The sequence below is a fragment of the Canis lupus genome, chromosome 1 (assembly GCF_011100685.1).
Source record: "Canis lupus familiaris isolate Mischka breed German Shepherd chromosome 1, alternate assembly UU_Cfam_GSD_1.0, whole genome shotgun sequence".
Lineage (NCBI taxonomy): Eukaryota > Metazoa > Chordata > Mammalia > Carnivora > Canidae > Canis > Canis lupus.
The window spans coordinates 30,117,000-30,139,515 of NC_049222.1; the positions used below are offsets into that span (position 1 = coordinate 30,117,000).

The following is a 22,516-nucleotide window of genomic DNA, read 5'->3' on the forward strand; positions in this document are numbered from 1 at the left end:
CCCAATAAACAAACTGACTGATTTACATTTAAGAGTAGCACTAATTCAAAACTCCAACCTCAAGAATAACTAGATTGTTCTTCCTGGTATTAAACTTCTATGAATAAACATAACTTGGAATGTTTATAAGCAGCCAAGAACATCTGGCTTATATTCCTAATTAAAAAAAAAAAGTAAGTTAAGAAAAAATATTTTGTGGGTCTCCAGAAAAATTTAACTTCATATGGGTTTACTTTTCATCCCTCTTAGTTAAAAAATGAATTAATTACAGGTAGAAAATTAAACTATTTTTTAAATTAATTGTAAAAATACCACTTTTATTGCAAAATATATGAGAAGTTAGATGAACATAAATGGATCATTCTAAACTTCATAGCAATGGCTTAAATTAATCAGTCCCTCATTTACACAAATAAGTTTTTTAATAGCTCTATATGCTCTGCTCTGGGAATCATTCTGACTCATTAGTTTCTTTCATTTGATGTTATTAAGTATCAATACTTATGCTCTTTGGCATTGCCATCAGTTTTATATCAATCTAATTAGTATTCCTATATGTAGTTATGTTAATTAAAAAGGATATCAGGTCTCAAAGATGGAATTTTTATTCTCTTTCACAGCATTTGGTCAAAGGATTATAAATAATTATGGATAAGTACAAGAATATACATTCATTCTGCAAAGAGAAGCAAATATTGAGATATAGTTTCCCTGCCTCTTTTTAAGGAAAACTGTCTTATAGAAGAGAGGGTTTTACTGCATTCTATGATTGAGATACAGAAAATGAGGAAAATTGTGGTTATTCACTTATTTTCTTTTTTTTTAGTTTTAATCCAATAGAATGGATTAACCAAACCAAATAGTCCCAGCCCTAATGTAAAAAGCCCTATGCTTTTAAATCCCAAATAATTTATGGTGCATATCTTTTAATGAAATCAACTAAATGATATCTGGGTCTTACCATTTGTTTTTTTGTTGTGTATTAATTAATTAATTCATTCATTCATTAATGGATTATTGACATCATTCATTTGATGAGTAAATATATAATGAATACTTAACAGAGAGAATGTATTTTGAAATGGTTAAGAATATGCTTCTTTGAGCCATATGGCTTGGGTTTATATTTTGCCTCTACAAATTAATAGCTTTGTGCGTTGATTTCTCCATTTGAAAAATGAGGAAAATAATGGCACCATTATGGATGAGTTAATATATGTGGTTAGCCAGCCCTAGCCTGCCATTGTCATCCTGCTGTATTATAATTTAATAATTATTTGCTATTATTACATATGCTAACTACTGTGGACTCAAATAGTACTTAGTACTTAGTATAACATAAATTTCAAACTTCAAAAGCTATTTTTAAGTCACCTTGAACATGGTAAGCTCGATAAATAGAGCTTTTACTGTCACTATTAATCATTCTCATGTTGTATTTCCCACATCAATCTCTCTGTGTGCACCAATATGCATGTATTTGTTTTACAAGATAGTTTTCTTCCTCATTCTTCGTTCAATTATTTTTGAGTTAACAAGGTAAGTTCCTCAATCCTCTTGTGATTTAAATAAACCAGAAACAATTTGCCAGGCCACAAGCTTAGGCTACTGCAAGTTTGGATCTCTTTATAGAATGGAGCTTCTTTATCACAACAAAGATATGAAAAGGGTGGAAGGATGCCCCTTGCCTCAAGGGTAAGCAAGGTCTGTATTGGTATATTATGTGTAATTCATTAACATCCAGGCTATGACAAAATATATAAATGATGTGTGGAAATGTTAATTGGGAGACTGCTCAGGTAGTTCTTTGAATAAGAGAGCAACCATAATCCAATAGACTATTTAAAAATATCACCCAAGGGGGTGCCTGGGTGGCTCATTTGGTTAAGCTTCTTACTTTTGATTTCAGCTCAGGTCATGATCTCAGGATCTTAGATCTAGCCCCATGAAGAGCCTCGTGTGGAGGTCATAGTGGAGCCCTAGCCTGGGCTCTGTGCTCAATGGGGAGTCTGCTGGAGATTCTCTCTCTCTCTTCCTCACCCTTCCCCCTACCTCCCTCTCATGCATGTGGATTCTCTCTCTCTCTCTCTCACTTACTCTGTCTCTCAAATAAGTAAATAAATCTTTAAAAACATCACCTAAGAAATTTATCAGCATATCTCCAACTTTGTTCTCTTTTATTTCCTATTTTCTTTCTAACGGTGTTCAAACATCTAGGTCATATTTTAGTGTATTTAGCATCAAGCAAATTTCATTTTAAAAACATTTCCTAATTTAAAGATAAAATTAAGAAAATTTATGTCACTCAGTTGGATACCCAAGAGCATGCTTTGAATCACAGAGCAAACCAAAACTAGTTATTTGAGGACATTCTGAGCAGCAGAATAAAACTAGACTGATACCATAATAGTTTGTTCCACTTATGTTATACATCTAAAATGTAGTTATATTTGCCCACAGTTTTATAAGGTGGTGAATTTTACGTTAGAGGGAATTCATGTGAAACTTTTTTATATTCTTATTAAAATATTGGTAGAGAAACTCTGAGTATTAATCAACATCATGTTGAGATATTCATTACTATTTTTATGGAGTTACTCCATGATTCTGTCATAAACATTCAGCCACCCAGCTAAGTGTAATGTTAATTTTGGCTGACTAAAGAGTTATACTTTTTGAAGAATAGTTTAGGAATAGTAGATACAATAGTTCCTAAGAATTAGTAAATATTTAAGTTTTCTGGTAAAGAGCCATTTACTGGGACATCAGATACCAAGTAAAATTTTATTTTTTCATATTACTCTGATGGGAAAAATAGGCTAAATTGATCATTTACTTTGAGAAATTCATACATAGAATGTTAGAAAATGAAGAATTATAAAATAAGGAATGTATTTCCAAATACATGCCTTAGGAAGACAATTCTTGCAATTGAGAGGTAGATCAATGAGGGAACCAATTCAAAGAGAAAGAAACCAATTAGAAGAGTATTAAAGATTATTCAGGCAAGAAATGTTTGGATCATCATTTAAGGCAGGGATTAGCAAAGTTTTCTGTAAAGGGTCGATAGTAAATATTTAGTCTTTGCAGGCCATATGGTCTCTGTTACAACTTACTCAACTCTGCCATTCTAGCTTGAAACAGCCATAGAAATGAACGAATATGGCTGTGTTTAATAAATCTACATTTTGGATCCTTAAATTTGAATTGCATATGATTTTCATGTGTCACAAAATATTAATCCAAAATTGGAATAGATTGAAAAACAAATCAGTGTTTTCAACCACTTAAAATGTAAAAACCAGCTTTCAGACCACATAAAAATAAGCAATGGGCCAGATCTGGCTCATAACTACAGTTGCCCCTGATCTAAGATAGTGTCAGAGGTACTAAAAAAGAGAGGAAGGGTTTAGTGATATTTAGAAGATAGAATTGACAGGATTAATGACTAATTTAATGTTGGAGGCAGAGGGAGAGGGAGAGGGAATGGCCTTGGATGAATCCAACATTCTGGTTTGGTTAAATGGTCTGATTCACTAAAGGAGAGATTTAGAAATAAGCTGGATAGGAAGGAACTAGAAATTGAGATTTAAACTTGCTACATTAGTATGTCAGTGTGATAGACAAAGGGAAACATTTGAGATTCTTCACTTTTTGGGTATTTTTAGTGAAATAAAAGAGAAGTGAAGTCTCAGGAAAGAGAACTAAAATTGTGCATCATTTTATTAGAATGAGTCACAGATATGTAAACATAATCAAGATTTTTAAAAATCACTGAAACTTCATTATCACAAATTAAACATATTTTTAGTTGAGCTGAATAAGATGTTAAAAACTAAATCATGGTATTTGAAGGCAAAAAGCAAATGATACTAAATAGCAAATAATACAACAATCCATCAGGAAAGAACTAGAGGAAAGAGAGCAAGAATGGTGCCCAAACGACAGAGACAAGACTGGCTGACTGTGGTTGCCCAATGTGCCTTTGCTCAGTAACCAAGAGAACCAGCTGGAGTTGTGTTAAGCAAAGAAATCCCCAGAGCATCCCAGCTAAGATTTACCATATCACTTTCCTAACCTGCTGGTTCATAGGGCAAGGTCTGTTAATAGCTGGCTTCTCACTTGTTTCAACGGAGAGGTAGAGTTGATGTTAGTTAACTGACTGCTTTTTTTTTTTTTTTTTTTTTTAACTGACTGCTTTTTAGGTTAAACTATCCTTGTATGCCTGAGAAGAATCCGAATTGCTTATTTACATAAAAAGTGAACACCATACTTACATCTAAATAAATATTTATGATACATACTATAAACAAATATTCATATAACCACCATTTAAATATCTGTGGTTGGGGCACCTGGGTGGCTCAGGGGTTGAGTGTCTGCCTTTGGCTCAGGTCATGATCCCAGGGTCCTGGGATGCAGTCCCACATCAGGCTTCCCACAGGTAGCCTGCTTCTCCCTCTGCCTATGTCTCTGCCTCTCTCTCCATGTGTCTCATGAATAAACAAATAAAATCTTTAAAAATAAATAAATAAATATCTGTGGTTAAATTGGAAAAGAATATATATATTTTACAAATTATATATTGTAAGTTTTAAATAAAATACAAATGAATTGTAAATTATATTTTATAAATATATTATATATAGTATTATATGTATCTATATCAGTAAATTTAGCTTGCCAGTATTTCATTTAGGATTTTGCATTTAAATTTGTTAGTAGAATATATCTGAAATTTTTCTAATATTGTTCTTGTCTTGTGTTGCTTTCAAGGTTCATTTCTCTTATAGAATAGGTTGGGGGAGCCTTACCTTTTACTCTGTTCTTTGGCAGAATTTATATCCAATTGGGGGGTACCTGGGTGGTTCAGTCACTTAAGCATCTGCCTCCAGCTCAGGTCATGATCCCAGGGTCCCTGGATTGAGTCCCAGGCGGGGCTCCCTGCTCAGCGGGAGGCCTGCTTCCCCCTCTCCCTTTGTCCCTCCCCTTGTTCTCTCTCTGTAAATAATAAATAAAATCTTCTTTTAAAATGTATATACAATTGGAAATAGATGTTATTTGAGTATTTGGAACAATCCACCAGTAAAAACATTCTGATTGAACTATTTTTGTGAGTATATTTAAGCTATTGATTGAAATTGTTTAAAGATCGTAAGGTTAGTTATTTATACTGCTTAAGAAAGTTTTGGTAATTTATATTTTCTGCAAAGTTATCCATTTTATCTGAATTTTCAAGTTTATAGTCATAATATTCCACATTATTCTCATATTGTGTTCTAATCTCACGCTCTGTTGGTTCTCTCTTATGAATTCCTAATATTAGGAATTTCCCCAACTTTTTTGGAAATTCTTTTATACTAATTCCTAATATTAGAAATTCTTTCAAACTTTTTGGAAATTCTTTCCAAATTTTTTTCAAATTTTATATATCTCCAATTTTCTCCCATTTATAAGGACAGCAATCTTATTGGATTAGGGTCCCACCTTACTCCAGTATGGCCTTATGCTAACTAATTACATATATGATGTCCTTATTTCCAAATAAAATCACATTCTGAGTCACTGATTAGGATTCTAACATATGAATCTTGGGGGAACACAACTCAACATAACAAGGCCTCAAGCCTATGGCTGTTACTTTTTCTCCTACATTTGCTGAATACTGAGGCTGCTTTAAGGAAGTGCTAAAATTCGAAACCTCTTAAAGTCAGAGCAAAGTTTTTCTGTATCTTATGAAACAAAGATTAAAATTAGGTTCTCATCGGGATGTGGGCCCACATAGAATACAACAGACTCCTAGTTGAAACTTAGGAAAGTTAAGGGTTAACCAGAAGTGGACTGTGCCTTTCTAGAGCTGAAATTCAGTCCTGAATCAGCTTAAGTTAAGATGGCCAGCAAGCAATCTCTCTACCCAATAAAAAGAAAGATGAACCCTCTCTAGAGGAAAATTTCATCATATGGAACCTCTGCAATTATTTTATGTATAAAAATTACTAGAATCCTCCCAAGATAAGGCTATGAGACCAAAATCAAAAAGGAAATAAAACAATAGAAATAACCTATAAATACTCTAAAATTTAGGTGTAAAATTTAGATGACAAGGACCTTAAAATAATTATGATAAATATTTTCAAAAAGATAAATCAAAATATGGGAAAATAAAAAGAGATCAGAAGTCTCACCAGAGAATTGGAGTCTAAAATCTGAAAAGCTGAAAAACTGAAAATTAACAACTCTTTTTAGATCCATCAGATAAATGAAGACACAGGGTAAACTGTCACTTGGAAAACTGGAAAAGAGAGAGAGGTAAATTCGGAGTATCATAGCTTACCTAAAGCAGAAGCTCCTGGAGCCAGTAATCAGTAAAAACGCTTAAAGAATAATTGATGAATTAGTGGAGGCTGAGTGTGGACAAGCTTGAGAGTTAAAACTCCTGATGGGGGATCCCTGGGTGGCGCAGCGGTTTAGCGCCTGCCTTTGGCCCAGGGTGCGATCCTGGAGACCCTGGATCGAATCCCACGTCGGGCTCCAGGTGCATGGAGCCTGCTTCTCCCTCTGCCTATGTCTCTGCCTCTCTTTCTCTCTCTCTCTCTCTCTGTGTGACTATCATAAATAAAAAAAATAATAAAATAAAAAAGAATAAAACTCCTGATGGCTCAGTCCTATGAGGGACCCACACTTTCATGAGTATTAACTCCAGGAGCCCTAATAGGTTCTTAGAGTAAAGAGCAGAAAAAGCTTTTCCACATGCATCATTGAAGGGGAAAAAATAAATAACCATTTTGAAATATCCCCAAAGAGCCACCCACAAGGGAAACTGCCTTACAAGAGTGTTAGTCAATCCAGCCTGTTCTAGACTTCCTGTCTCCACAGAGGAGAAAAAAAAAACTAACAATTCTTTTGAAAGTCACATCCCAGGGCAACACTGGGTCAATTTAAAAACATGGAGATTTGGGGATCCCTGGGTGGCGCAGCGGTTTGGCGCTTGCCTTTGGCCCAGGGCGCGATCCTGGAGACCCGGGATTGAATCCCACGTCGGGCTCCCGGTGCATGGAGCCTGCTTCTCCCTCTGTCTATGTCTCTGCCTCTCTCTCTCTCTCTCTCTCTCTCTCTCTCTCTCTCTCTCTGTGTGACTATCATAAATTTAAAAAAACAAAAAAACAAATAAAAACATGGAGATTTAATAATAGATTATAGAATGCTTTCCCTTCTTAATAGTTTACTATTCCATCAGCAGGACTCCAGTATAAAACAGTGTTATTACTGAGCGCTGTAAAATAGACTCTAAGAAGAAGGTTTTAGGAAAATATTAGAAACAATGTAACAGTGCAGCAACACTTAATGAAATAAAGAGTTGGAGAAAACCTATCAGCCTAGAGTCTAAACAATTGAAAAGAAGGTAGAAAAAAATAGAGCAAATAAACCAATTGCAAGGTGTTAGATGTAAATAAAAACATATAAAAATCACATTAAATATGGATAGCCTACATATTCCAAATAAAAAGCAGAGATTGTCAGGTGGAATTTTTTAAAAATTAAGACCCAGTTATTCACTACCTGTAAGAAGCTCACTTTTAACAATATACAAGTAGGCTAATAGTAAAAAGATGGAAAAATATATAAATACAAAGTAATCATAATTATAATGATACATATATAGTGTGAATTAAAAGAGAGACAGAAAGGTTATATTAATATAAAACAAAATGTATTTCAGAGCAGAGAATATTCCCACGGTTAAAAAGAGTTATCTCATAATGACCATAGGGCTAATTAGTCAAGAAAACATAACAATCCTAAATGTTTATGCTTCAAAATACAAGACATAAAATAACACTACCAGAAGAAAAAGACATATGTACAATTATTGCTGGAGATTTCAACAGACCTCTTTCAATTATCAAACAATAGAAAATAATTGGAGATATAATACTTGAACAATACAATCAACCAACTTGACCTAGTTGACATTTATAGAACTCTCCACCCAACAGCAGCAAACTTCATGTGTACTCATAATATTAACCACAGTTCTAGAACACAAAACAAATATGTAGCTTTATCAAGTTGTTTTCTATAGACCCACTGGCTAAAGAAGGAAAGTCTTTAGACCTGAGATTACAAAAGAATCTGCACCATTTAGTAACCTTCACTGGAAGTGGATTACTGGAACACCACAATTTTCATCAGTTACTATTCAAAGACAGTAGGCAAGGGAAAATTTCTGGGTGGGAAAAATCAAAATTATTTTATCTCAGTGTCACAGAAAAATGAGCACTAATACTCTATCTTAACTGCTACCTTATAATTTTAGCAGTCACTTGGAATTTGGGCAGAAAGGATTAGATATTCATGATAACATTTGAGGAAGGGGTAAGGAAATAGACCTCTCAGAATCAGCCCAGTGTGTAAATATGTTTGTGTGCCATTTGAATGCTCACCCAAACTGTTAAAGAAGGCTCTCAACAATAGATGATGACTTGTTTTATGCAGGTCATTCAGTCTCTTCTCCAGTCATTCCGAGAATGTGCAAAATGGGCTCATGAACAAAACTGTCATTGTAGCAGGGATGGAGACCATGCATATATTCAACACAAACACTTGCCTCACCAAGTCTGATCTAGATAAGGATATGCTGTGTGCTTACCTTGGTCACCAGAAGTCAACACTGAGTTCCCTATACAGCCCTGTGCTTCAGATGTACTAACCTCAATCTGAAGTCAGACTGAATACCCTGGACCCTTTGCAACATGAAGGAGTCAGAGATTTTCCTGCATGGAATAGGTACCTAGTATGAATATCCACTTTCCTTTCTGTCCACTAAGGATTCTGCTAATAACACTATATGCAGAATTTATTAAATTGCCCTTTTTTAAAACCATAACTGTGTCTCTTTCAATACTGCTTCTAAATAAGAAAATGATCTTGATGAAAAAGATGTGGGGAAATTTGCTAATACCCACAGGCCTTATTAATCATGACATGCACCCCATTACTTGGAAGCAGCTGGCTTTATGGAACAATGTATTGTCCTATTGAAGATTCAGTATTAGTACCATCTGAGACAGCACTTAGCAAAGTTAGAGTACTATTTGCTTACAGGATGCAGTATATGCTCTGAGTGAATAAACAATATACAGTGTTGTTTTTCACATAGCCAGTCTTCATTGATTGTGGGAGTAAGGGGAATTTCACCAAAGGGTAAAAGTAGGTGTGGCTTTCTCACTATTATACCCAGGGACTCACTCACATTTTTTGCAACCTATCCCCCTACTTTGGGCACTGCATATTACTAAGTCTAGATCCTAAAGAAATATTTTCACTCAGAATATTTCCACTGAATTAAAAGTTGAGTATTTTAAAAATTCACACTATTGGACAAGTAGTTTTTTAAAAGGAGGGATAGTTCCTGAGTTGGCTATGGTAATTAATTCAGGTTCTCAAGAGTAAATAGAATTGCTGCTCAATAGTACATCCAAAAGGACAATGTCTGGAACTCAGAGATGCTCTTGATGATAAAAATTAACAAAAAACTCTAGTACCATGCAGGAAAAACCATTCTGAGTTAAGATGCCTCAGGAATGAAGCCTTGCATCAACACATCAGGTACAATACAGAATCTTTCCTAGGTAAGATGTTTACTGTATAGAAAAATCATGGACTGGGGACACCCTGCCAGTAAGTGGAAACAAGTATACAAAATAAGGTAAGGATTTGTGGATAAAATAAAATCTACCCACAAGGAGACAAGGGAGGTAAAGCTGAGCAGCATTCTTCAAAGTGTGTTCTCCAGACCCATGCAGACCTATGAACTTAGTGTTACCAGTCTACACAAGTAAAGCATGGAAATTGAGTGTTACTGTGTAGAAGATTTTATGGCAACATAGAGTAACTTTACTGTTATGAACAATTGCAGAAAAATGTAAACAGGGTAGTTGAAGAAGGAAGTTACAGATATCAACCATGGCCTTTGATCTTTGGCAGAAATGAGGACTGTGATATCCAACTCTTTTGTTCTTGCTGTGTCATGTATATATATTCATTAATATGTATGTAGATCCACCAACTTTCCTTTTCCTTTTTACTCTCTTTTATTTCTTCATATGTTAGCACTCATGAAATGTTGTGCATGTAAATTTTTGCACTGTAGACATCTGAGAAACTGGAAAGCATCTTACAATAGCATGTTATGGTTTAATGACAGTGTTTCTTCTTTTTAAAATTTGGGTTTTTTAAATATTTTATTTATTTATTCATGAGAGACACAGAGAGAGAGAGAGGCAGAGACACAGGCAGAGGGAGAAGAAGCAGGCTCCATGCAGGGAGACCGATGTGGGACTCAATCCCGGGACTCCAGGATCGCACCCTGGGCTAAAGGCAGGCGCTAAACCGCTGAGCCACCCAGGGATCCCCTCTTTTTAAAATTTGAAGTGGAATAGCTTTAATAAGATGAAACTTGCAAATGATAAATGTCTCAGATTGTTCAAATTCAATAAATATATTTTACTGGCAGTGGTTAACTTTAAAATCTAGTATCAAAAATTACAGAAAACCAACATGAGATTACGACTATAATGGAGAGGAGTAAACATCACCCAAAATGCTGAAATCAGTCAGTAAATAATGAGACTGAATCTTGCTCTTTTGAAGAGAATGTGAGGATGTTTTCATTTTTGAGGGATAGTTGTGTTATGTTAGATAAGAGTGTGCAGTTGATGCTATAATTTTTTGGGAGGCTGCATATAAAGGAAGGATACATATCAGGCAATCAACAAGTAGACTGGACTAGCCATCAGTTGTATGTCACTCTAAAAATCTTTTGCCTCTCCAGTCATTGTAAATCCCATGTTCTTCAATGAAACACCAAAACTATATCTTCCAATTACTTGCAAGCAGGCAGGTACTGGCTTTCACCAAGCTAAAGCACCCAAGGCACACAAGATGGAAGAGAGAAAAAAAAGAAAATTTGAACAACTCATGTGGTAAAGGAGAAATGTAAGTCACAAGCTATAAGATTCATGTGATTGCCAAAGCCACGCTAAAGAATGCAAATCCCATTTCTTCAAATGTTGGATTATCTCAATGGTCCCTTGTTTGAAAGTCACGCTACAGAGATATATGGAGATTGTTCCAAGCTGGAGATTAATAAGATAGGGATGGCAGAAAGTCAATAAGACAGTAAGTCTAGGGCTGCAGGAAAGAAATTTAAGGTATTTAGTAGGGTCTAAGACAAAGCAATGGACTTAAAAGTTAGAAAAAGTGGAATAGTGATAATAAGCACCTAATAAATAAGAGGAGGGATAATACAATATATATATATTATATAATATAGAGAAGACAAAACAGATACAGAAAAACACAAATACTGTACAGCTTGTTTTAATGACACCTCCGTGTTAGGAATAATCTTTCATCTGTTGTCCACTTCTTTGTTGCTATTGCCAGTAGGTCCTAAAAGCCATACCCTTGGGGATAGGTCAGCCCTGGGAATGAAGAGAACTCCAATGGCAGAATTTTCCCTTTTCTGTCTCATTTTGGAGCTACCTTCTGATTTTGGAGCTATCTCGTTCTTGAAGAAAAGCTTTACTCATTGTTTTTTCTCTCTCTTTTTTAAAAAACACATTAAATTTAAATAGAATACAGTCTCTAGAGGACATATCCCTTGTAGTAGGGGGCTTCAGCTAATAGATTCCTAGAAAAGCCTCTGAGAATCCATGCTCCCAGCTTCTGTGGTGTTGATGCTGAACTTAGACTGAAGTACAAAGTTCAGTTAACAGAATGCCTTTCTAGAATAAGGTCAAAAAGCAAAGTACAAAAATTCATTCATTAATTTCTGCCCCAAGTGCTTTTAGTTAAAGTGTGGCCAATTAAAAACAAACAGACAGAGATACAAAAATCTATGACACTTATTCTGTTGACAACTGAGGTCTGTGTCTTACTCCTTCATATCTAAGTGGGTTGTGTCACTGCACTGACAAATAGAATCAAAAAGAAGTGGCAGTTCTGGGCCTTGGCTCTATGAGACTGAAAGCTTTCATTCCTCTCTCCAGAACACTTGCTGTTGGCCCCTCTTTGCCATAGGAGCCCCTAGGTAAGAGGTTCTAGTATCTACAGGAGAAACTGCATGGCAATGTCCTGATATTGCATGGAGAGGGACGCAACTGAACCAGTCTCCTCAGCCTTTTTTGCCAAGACTCCAGGTATGATAGTGAACTCGTCTTTGACCCTCGAGACCAGCCTAAGCCATCAGCCAAGTACCACTGAAAGAACCCCAGTTCTTTAACTCAATGTTATACGGAACAGAAGGGCCCAACTGTGTTCTGCCCAAACGCCCGATATATAAAATCATGGGATATAATTAAATGGTTGTTATTTCAAGCCACCAGGTTTGGGGATAGTCTGTTACACAGTAATAGAAAATCTGAAAAAGAAGTATGGCTGAAAATCTGTGTGTAAAGACTATTTTTATAAATCTGCTATAAATTTCTCCTTAATTTACCTCATAATTTAGAGCTACCTTCTGTTCCTTTTGGTGAGTACTTTAAGAATTGTTGTCCTTAAGTCCCTCTGTTAATGACCTGCAAAAATAAGCTTATCTTCATATGGGAGTTTCATACCTGAAGCAATAAAATTAGTAATCTTTTATTAAAAATAATATAAAGCACAAATCTTCCTCTTCTCTCTGTTCTCACTCCTGTTTTACTTCTAAGTAAAGCATGTAAGCAAAGCATTTACATTCCTATGTTTTATAATTACTCAGACACATATCATTGTGCATATTTAAAAAAAAAAAACAGTAGGGTAATGTTCGCTGCAATGGCTTCATTCCAAGTTTGATCCACCTAACGCCCACAGGCAGAGTGGGTGAAGCGATTTGCCAATCCGTAAAGCATTTGGGATCCTCCTGGGTAAAATGTGGTGTTGGAATTATAAGACCATTATCATTAACAATTGGCAGGAGGCGCCTCTCATTTCTCCTGGAGAGATTACAAGGGTTGAAGGATGTTTCCCTTAATCACCACACTGACCTCACCTGACAGAGGCTAGTGCTACTTGAAAGTGAGCTCACTGGCCGGGTCCCTGAGGTCCGAGCATCTCCTTGCTCTGAGCAGCAGGGACACAGTCCGGGGTAAGGAAATGAAATTCCTATGCCAGACAAAAGGGTTATGGCAGTTGGTGGTCATTACTCAGAATATTGCTTCTGGGGGAATTAGATGTGAGAAATGTCATAGAAGGAGGAAGAGATACATTTAGGACAGTTTCATCCATCAGCCTCATCAATCTGTGCACCTAACACAGACACCCCGGTACAGCATCTCCGGCCCACAGAGGAGTTGACATGTATAAGCTACATGATATAAGCCAGTGTTTAGTCATTGAGTAAAACAATAGTAACTATCATTATGGAATACCTACGGTGTGCTCGGCACTCTACCTTTTCTCATTTAGTCATGATAGTAGTTCTATAAATTGGAAGTATTTTTCACTATATAGATGAGCCCACTGAGGCTGTGAGAAGTTTAGTAACCTGCCCTGGATTATATAGCTCAGAAATGGCATAAATGGAATTCAGCCACTTTCTGATACAAAATTGCTGCTCTTTCACTTCTATAAATTGATAAAACAGCCTTAGAATTTAGATTCATCTGCTTAAAAAAATCAAACAAGAAAATAAACAATAACTAGAAATGCAAGAGCATTGGAAGAAAGATTGCTTGCTATAGTGAGAATTCTAGAAATATTATCTACGAATAAGGAAACAGTGAAGTAAATTCTTGACAAACATAAAAGCAGTAAAGAAGAGAGAGCTTACTATTGTCTAAGTATAGCTCAATGTACTTCTACACTAACTTGTTTCATCCTCCACAATGACCCTATGAGATAGATATTATTAATAGCCCCATCTTACCAATGAGGAAACTGAGGCATTCAGAGATTAAGTTACGTGCTCAAGTTTACACAGCCAGTAGGTTAGCCAGGTGTTGAGTCAGGATCCTAACCTTGGAGTCTAGTCTCTTAGTCTCCAGTGCACTGGCTGGAATTGGAATGCTAGTTCTGCCTCTTTCTAGTTTGGTTCCTTAAACTTCCAGAGTCAGATTTCCTTCATCTCTACAAAGGGGATGATGATACCCCACCTAGGAAATCACTGGGAGGATTACACATCTGGTCAACAACACATCAACAAGCACCATGCTTGGCCCATAACCTTCTTCCCACATTCTTGGCTAGTCCCCCACTTGTTTCTTCCTTCCTTTTGTTCTCCTTCATGCTCTTTCCTCTACCCTTATCCTCTCCCACATTGATTCATTAGGGCCGGCTCTGTGTGTATCCCCAAAGGCATTAGAGTAGGCTTCCTGACTTCCAGCTAGGGGTGATGCTCAGACCCTTGTTCCACGTTCTGTTCTTCCTCCCCCTTCATCCAAGCTCATGCCACTAAAGGTCATTTGTGTATGAAGTCTGATTGAAGCCCCCCGTTGAGAAAATATCTGTTGCTCTAAGGATTGAAACTCCCCCAGTGGAGAGTTCCAGCAAGTCACTGCAGGAAATGCTGGTACCAGAACTGGGGTTGCTCCAACTCCATGTATTTGGTGACAACACCATTGTCACAAAGTCTGCTTTCAGATTCATCTGCATTAGGCCCATAGAACCAGAGCTGAGGAAACATCAGCTGGGCTGGCACAGTCCTTATTTCTTTCATGTCCCCCTTGTCAACAGTTTGAAAGTGAGATGGCTAATTTTGTGCCTGACAAGAAAGGACGGATCATTTTCTCAGATGCTGTTATCAGCAGAGTCAGAGCTGGTACACTCTCTGAGGGAGTCCCTGAACCACAGGTTACTGGCAGGCAGACAAACACTCGCTGACAGCCATTTGTGACCAACTATGAAACACCATCTGCTGTGGTTGGGGGAGGAAGGGCTCCAGCAAGTGAGAGCCACTGTAGAACCTTTCCCCGTGTTAACTCAGGGTGGCCTGTAGGTACCCCCGGAGGAAAACCAGTTTTGTATTCCTGGATAGTGTGTCTCATCCAGATTCATACATACATAAATGAGAGAATATGGATATTTTTTCGAGGAGTCGAAAAAAATTTATATCTATCTTTATGTGAAAATACAAACATTAAACCACTGAATGCAGCAAAACAATATTGTGAAACAAATACTGTCCAGATCTGGGTAAACGTCCTTTGGAGATTTGAACTAACTTGGGCATGGACACCAACAAAAGGACAGCAAAGACTGGATTGATAGGTCTTTGAGGTTTGAGTTTGGGATTAAAAAAATCTTATCATTTCTGCATTTTGGGGGAGGAGAGGGGGCTGACAATTTCTGGAAGGAGTTTTACTTTATCACTCAAGATGTACATCAAGAAAAGTAGTTATTTATAATGAGTGACAGAAACATTATTCAGAAGAGAAAGAGACTTTCCTGGGAGGAAAGATTTCAGGTCTTAAAGATACTCAAGAAAAGGAAGTCTTTTTTGCTCATTAACTTGAATAAGGCACACAGCCAATGGCATATGCCAACCCTCTCCCTCTCTGGTTGGAAGTCTGGGTTTTCATTTTTGGGAGTCTTAATAGTCTTGTGTCTCATGATTAAGTAATGAGAGCTGGCATCAAAGTATCTGAAGTTTAGCTGATCTTGCATTTATCCTCATAGGCCAAGGAAGATTGTAAAACAAAATGATTTGAAGCCAAATGTGCAAGCAAATATAGATGAATAGATAGAAGAAAGAAAGAAAAAGAAAGAAAGAAAGAAAGAAAGAAAGAAAGAAAGAAAGAAAGAAAGAAAGAAAGAAAGAAAGATGTAGATACACACACACACACAATACTGGTTCTTTCTGACTCTCTGCTTGAACTCAGGGCCTCGGCAGGAGTTACAATGTTTGCTGGTGGAAAATACTTTCCCCAGATTAAAATATCTGAGTTCTGTATTCTAGCTCCCAGCTGAAAAGCCAACCTATTACTGAATCATTCTGGTTAAACCTATCAGAATGTCCATACTTATGTCCTTTCCAAGTTCTTAAGATGGGAGATAGCAGGGATATGTGTCCTTGCATTTTAATCTCCTAGAACAGAAGAGGAGCTTCTGTTCCAAAGCTGAAATTCAATAACCTCAAGAGAAGAATCCAGCTCATCCCTGAAATCTGTGCCTCAGAGGGAGGGGAGGATGGGGGTGGCAGTCCAGGCCTTGATGAATCCCATTACACCAAAGCGTGGGTATGACCTGCTCAGGGGAACAGAACACAGCGGTGATGGAGGATAGGGGAAAAAAAGATTTAAATGTGCTTTCACTTATGGCCGTGCAATATGAAAAACAAATCTAAACATTTGTCTGTAGAATCAGGTGATGATTGGCTGTCTGCTGTCTCAAGGGGGGCAGCAAAATGGTCCATGCACCTGCCACCTAATTCAGTTTAAAACCTGACACATTTACCAAGAGTGGGCTGGCATAATGAAGTTCATTCAGGCTGTCAGTGGAGTCAATAACTTATCCCCAACTGCTTTTGTTTCAGCAGCGGCAGTCCCTCTGATCGGCTGAGGTACTTATTCAAGTAAAATTTATTTTCAATTGCCGGCCATAATGCCGTGGGCACAAGCCTGGCTTTGACAGAACCTTTTGCTCAAGGCTACGCTATTGTTAGAGTTTGTGTCCATTGTCTGGGGTCTTTGATCTGTCAAAGCTGCTTAACAAGCTGGTTAAAAACTGTTTCAGATAACAGGTGTGTCCTTTGAGGGCACAGGGACATTTTTCAGCTCCTTCAAAAGACTGGTTTGAGGATTGACTAAAATTTACAAGCTGGTTGGTGGTGATGTATGTACAGCACTTTTAAAACAAGAAACTGAGATTTAATGTCTTTACTTCCTCAGATTTCTGCAACAAGCAATCTTTTTAGATGGGAGATTTAAGAGGCTTGTTGTTATTGTTGTTTCAGCAAATCAAGTGTTAAATTGTATGTAGATTTGTATGGAATCAGGGCGAAAGTTGAACGTGCACTAGAGGTGGGAGAGGCAGCTATGGGCACCCATGCAAAGGCCCTGTGGTCACTGATGGCCACCCAATTACTTCCGAAAATCAAAAAGTCTTCTCACTTCCAGAAAGGCAATCTGACAGCAAAGGGGGACAGGCATGCTCTGGAGAGTGTTGAAAATGTACTCCTTTTGCTAACTATTGGGTCAGAAAAGAAACAAAACAAAATTAAGTATGACAAAGGTTTTCTGGGGGGAGCCACGTGATTTCTCCCTATCAGTTTCAGAAGCCCCTTCGTATTTTTTTGAGGGTGAATACACACTCAGCCACCTCTTTTCAAGCTTATCATAAGCCTTCTTACTCCCTCCCCTTTTATGGCAGTAATTTTGTTTTGGCTGAAGATTAATGGGGCTAAAAAGATGTAGAGCCTGAACCAGGGGCACAACTGGGTCATTTACACTATTCATCTGCATAAAGCTGCTTCAAGTTCACCCGACCTTCTTTGGGAAACAGTAAAAACTAAAGTCTTCCCTCTGGGTGGAAACTGTGGCGACATACCACACCGCTAATTTTTTAGATATTTCTAATATTTCTAGGTATTTCTAACTTTTGTCAGAAATGGGAAATTTAAAATTCAAGAACCCAACTATATCTTTTTCATCTAAAAATCATCCCTGAAGAAGCAAATCCACAAAATTTGCCTAAAATAATCATGCCCATTAGTTCTCTTTCTAAAGTAGTTAAGTCTACTTTATAATAGATGCAGCTGTTATACCAGAAAGAAGTTTCTTTAAGGGTCTCCACGAAAGGAGGTTTAAAAAGGAAACAAGTAGAAAATTTGTATTTAAAAAAATATCTTTTTAAACTGGTTTCTTATTCCCCAAAACAAAGCAAAAGAAAATAAAGCAGAAGGAACATAACTAATGTGCTTACTACATGTAAAAAAGCCCTTACAATATGCAAGAAAATCTTCACTACATATAAATGTTTCATGTGTTGTAGAGACATCTCCAATAATGGGAAAAAGGAGGGAGAATTAATAAATCACTTGAGGAAATGTGGGTAGTTATAAAGGGAGAAAAATCAATTCTGGTTCTCACCCTGCATCATGCTCAGAAATAACTCCCAGGGAGAGACACTGTAGTTCACATTTGAGTGGAAGCTGGAGTTTAAATTTGGGCAAGATATTAGTTTCTCTGAATGTCCTACATAAATCTCTGCTCATTCATAAAATGAGGACAAATATTTGAGATACCTCAAGAGAGTGTTTGGGGATAAAATATGAGAACTATGAAAAAAGAAATTTGGCCCTCTAGGTATTACTAGCTGTTACTACTGAGTCACATCACATAATTACTAATAATTACTAATACAAAGATTGATTATTACTAATTTTGGGATATAGAAGGATTTGCTAAAGCATAAAGATAATTTTTAAAAAGCAGATTCATGGCTATAACAACATGTATCCATAAATTCTCTAGGAATTAAAAAAAAGTAGCCAAAAGAAATTAAATACAAGAAAAAAAATTTCAAGAACAAAAAAGAAAACAAAGAATTAAAAATAAGTAAATAAACAACAAGTCACCAAAGTTAAAAGGCAGATGACAACCTCGAAAAGACATTTTTAAGGAAAGGTTTTCCACCTTCTGTATAACTTCGTGAAATACTAAGTTGTCAGTAGTTAATTTGGTAAGAAAACATAAACTGATAATTTCCATGGAAGAAAATACTATTTTCTGATGATTGTAACATCAGATTATGAACTCTTGAAGGCTCAGGAATTTTATCAACATTTTTTTACTACAGTTTTTCTGGAATCTTGAAAAGAATCTACTACACAGCCTCTGCATGCCTCCCATCTTCATAATGTCCTTTGTTATTAAAGAAATGCATTTTTTTCACCAATCATTTCCTTTATTCTGCGGCACTTCAATAAAGTAAGTAGACTTGTGCATGATTTATGTTAATTTATACATGATGGTGGGAATTAAGACCAAAGAAAGGCTTCTGGGGGGAATTCCTGCTCTTTATTTCCTAAGATCTTCAGGGCAGGGGCTGACTTCTCTGGACTTCCCCACACTTCCTAACCAACAGTCGGCCTGAATGGACATTGGCCAAATGTTCTGAGCAGCGTCTGGAAGAGAGGCAATCTGTTTAGAACAACCCAATCACCTCTTCAGTTTCAGGGTCCAAATCAATATAATAGAAACAGGGCCAAGTGGGGAGTCCAGGCATTGTGCTCATTGTCTCTACCAAGGGGTACAGAAAATCAACCTGACGCTGGTGCGGATGCTACAAATGGGCAAGACAAAGCCTGTGGGCACACCTTTTTGCTCTGGGTTATGAGACAAGGACAAGTGTGTTTTGGCCATGCAGGTAGGCGAGTTCCCAAAGTCCTGTTTTGTGTAGACTTCAGCTTTGTAGTGAGCTTCAGGAAGCAATTCTATGTTGTCAGCCCCATAGATTTTCTGCGCAATGATCCTGATTTTATCCTCAACTGGGAGCTTCAGGTCATAAGGGAACTGGAAACTGCTGGGTGCCTGAGCTGCTCTTGGAAGGCCCGAGCTAGGGCTAAGGTGCCCATACCCCCTTCTGCCCCATGAGTGCATTTCACAACATCAAAAGCCCCATGTTCTTTAGCAAGGCCACTGACAACGTCCAGCTCAGCCTCTTATCTGTCTTTTTTTTTTTTTTAAGATTTTATTTATTTATTAGAGAGAGTGAGCAAGACAGAAAGAAGAGAGAGAGAGAGCATGAACGAGGGTGGAGAGGGGTTAGGGAGAGGGAGAAACAGACCCTCCTGTTAAGCAGGGAGCCCAACATGAGGCTTGATCCCAGGACACTGAGATGGTGACCTGAGCTGAAGACAGACACTTAACTGACTGAGCCACCCAGATGCTTAAAGATTTTACTTAATTTATTCATGAGAAAGAGAGAGAGAGGCAGAGACACAGGCAGAGGGAGAAGCAGGCTCCATGAGGGACCCTGATGTGGGATTTGATCCCGGGACTCCAGGATCATGCCTTGGGCCAAAGGCAGGTGCTAAACTGCTGAGCCACCAAGGCGTCTTGAATGCATTCACGGCCACCACCATGGGAACCCCAAATATTCTGACATTTTCAATTTTTCTTTAAGTTACTGAAGCTTTTTTCAAGCAGCTCCAGGTTCTCCTCTATGTAAGCCTTGGGAAGAGGCAGTTCTGCTGTAACCGTGGGGCTGCCTCCGTGCCCTATAAGAGCCCTGACAGCTGCAACAAGCTCCACTACGTGAGGGCGGGGACCAGAAACCTGCATTTGATGTTAAAAAACTTTTCCATTCCAATGTCTGCTCCAAATCCTGCTCAGTCATCACGAACCCTTCAGGGCCAAGCTTGAGTGCCATGCTGGCAAATGGTTCAGCATGAACGAATCCTGGAGTGCCCTTTAATGTCTGCATGAGATTGGGCTTGATTGCACCCTTCATAAGCACTGTCAATACACCACTTACCCCCAGATCTTCGGTACTGATAGGCTCCCCTTTCTTACTGGATGCCGTCACCATTTTGCTCAGTCTTTTCTCTCTCATGTCTTCTAGCGAACTGGTGAGAGCCAGCATAGCCATGATTTTACTGGCCACAGAGATACCAAACTGGTCCATCTGTGTGTGCCCTTCTCCGTTGGAGCCTGTCTGATTGTGATCTTCCTTAGAAGAATCTATCATTGGTATCCAATACTCTTTGCCAAGTTATGGTTTCTGGATCAATGTCCAATCTTGCAAATCTGTTTATCTCGGTCATCAGTCAGTGGGGTAGGGTCAGTTTTTTCAATACTCAGTCGTTGTAACCTTCGGATTTGGATATCAGAGAACTTTCTCACTCCATTTACTGATGGTACCAAATGATTAAAGAGACCCTTGTCTGTCTGCATCAGTTTGTGGAACATCTGGGCATCGATGGCTGCAGCGACAAGGTTATTCACTGCAGCGATGGCATGGATGTCACCAGTGAGGTAGAGATCAAACTGTTCCATAGGAATGACCTGTGAGTAGCCACTTCTTGCAATGCCATCTTTTATTCCAAAGGTGGGGCCCTGAGAAGGCTGTCGTACACACGCAAAGACGTTCTGATGAAGATGGGTGCCAAGGGCCTGCACCAGCCCAATGGTGGCTGTGCTTTTCCCTTCTCCCAGGGGCATTGGGGGTGATTCCAGTCACCACCACGTATTTCCCATCAGACTGGTGCTTCAGGCGTTCCAGTGCTGACAGCAGAACCTTGGCCTTTGTATCACCGTACAATTCCATCTCTTCAGAGAGCAGACCAATTTCCTGAGCCAGGCTGCCAATGGGCTTTGGCTTACAAGACCATGATATATCAATGTCACTTGGAACAGGAGTCTTGAGGTTAAGGTTGTTATATTGAATCATCCACTTTCCTGGCTTAAATTTCTCCAGGAAACGCTTTGCTCTCCACTGTGCTCTGCATTAGCATTGTCGCCATCATGGGCCCCATGCTACCAGGAACAGGAGTGATGAAGCCTGCCCTCTCTTTGGCCTCATTGTATGCCACATCACCTACCACTTTTCTCCCATTTGGTTTTGTATCACCTGTAATATAATTGATCCTGCAGTCGATGACTATTGCAGGTTAGATCCACTCCCATTTTACCATTTGTGGCTGACCAGTTGCTACCACCAGGATGTCACCTTTATTTACCTCCTTGCCTAGTTTGGCAGTCTTGGAGTGGCAGGTGGTCACTGTGGCATGGTTCCACAGAACCAGGTCATGCATCAGAGCACCAACTATCTTACTGAGCCCAACCACTACAGCGTGCCTTCCAGCAACCTATACCCCTGTCTCTTTGATGAGTTCCAAGCATCCTTTAGGTGTACGATGGATGAAACAGTCATTCAGGTCACCTCTAGCAAGTTTTCCAGCACTGATGCTAGTCAACCTATCCACATCCTTTTCAGGTACAACAGCATTGACCACTGCTTCAGTGTTAATGGGGTTCTCCGAATCTAAAGGCAGCTGCACTATGAAACCATGGACAGTGAGGTCTTCATTCAATGATGCAACATACTTTAACACCTCAGATTCTGTGGCTGTTCTTGGTAATTTAATGTGTGTGCTCTGATCCCAATCTCTTCAGCAGCTTTCAGCTTCACATTTATATAAAGATTAGAATCATCTCTGTCATTAACCTGTAAAATTGCCAGGCCTGGTGTAAAACCAGAACTTGCTCCTTCATCTGAGTGACTTGGTTCTTCAGTCTCTCCCTTATTTGCACAAAGACCACCTTCCCGTTCAGGATTTCTGCTGATATCATGACCTTTATTAGTCTGCTGCCCATGACAGACACCACCAAAATTGATGATTGACTAGCTCCCAAGAAATGCAATTTTAAGCAGGTATGTAAGATGATAACCCTAGGTACAAAGAGAGCAGTATACACCAAACTGGTTATTCAAACTTATTTATAATAATGAGACACTGGAGAAAGACTCGGTAAACAAGTATGGAGAAAAGGGATATTTTTATCTTATAAAAGGAAAAAAATGATCTTAA

At 38.2% G+C, this 22,516-nt stretch overlaps 1 pseudogene; it reads right to left on the minus strand.

Moving 5' to 3' along the window:
• Nucleotides 1-19,128: 19,128 nt before the first annotated feature.
• Nucleotides 19,129-22,277, minus strand: LOC100685599 (annotated as a pseudogene).
• Between the last annotated feature and the right edge of the window lie 239 nt (nucleotides 22,278-22,516).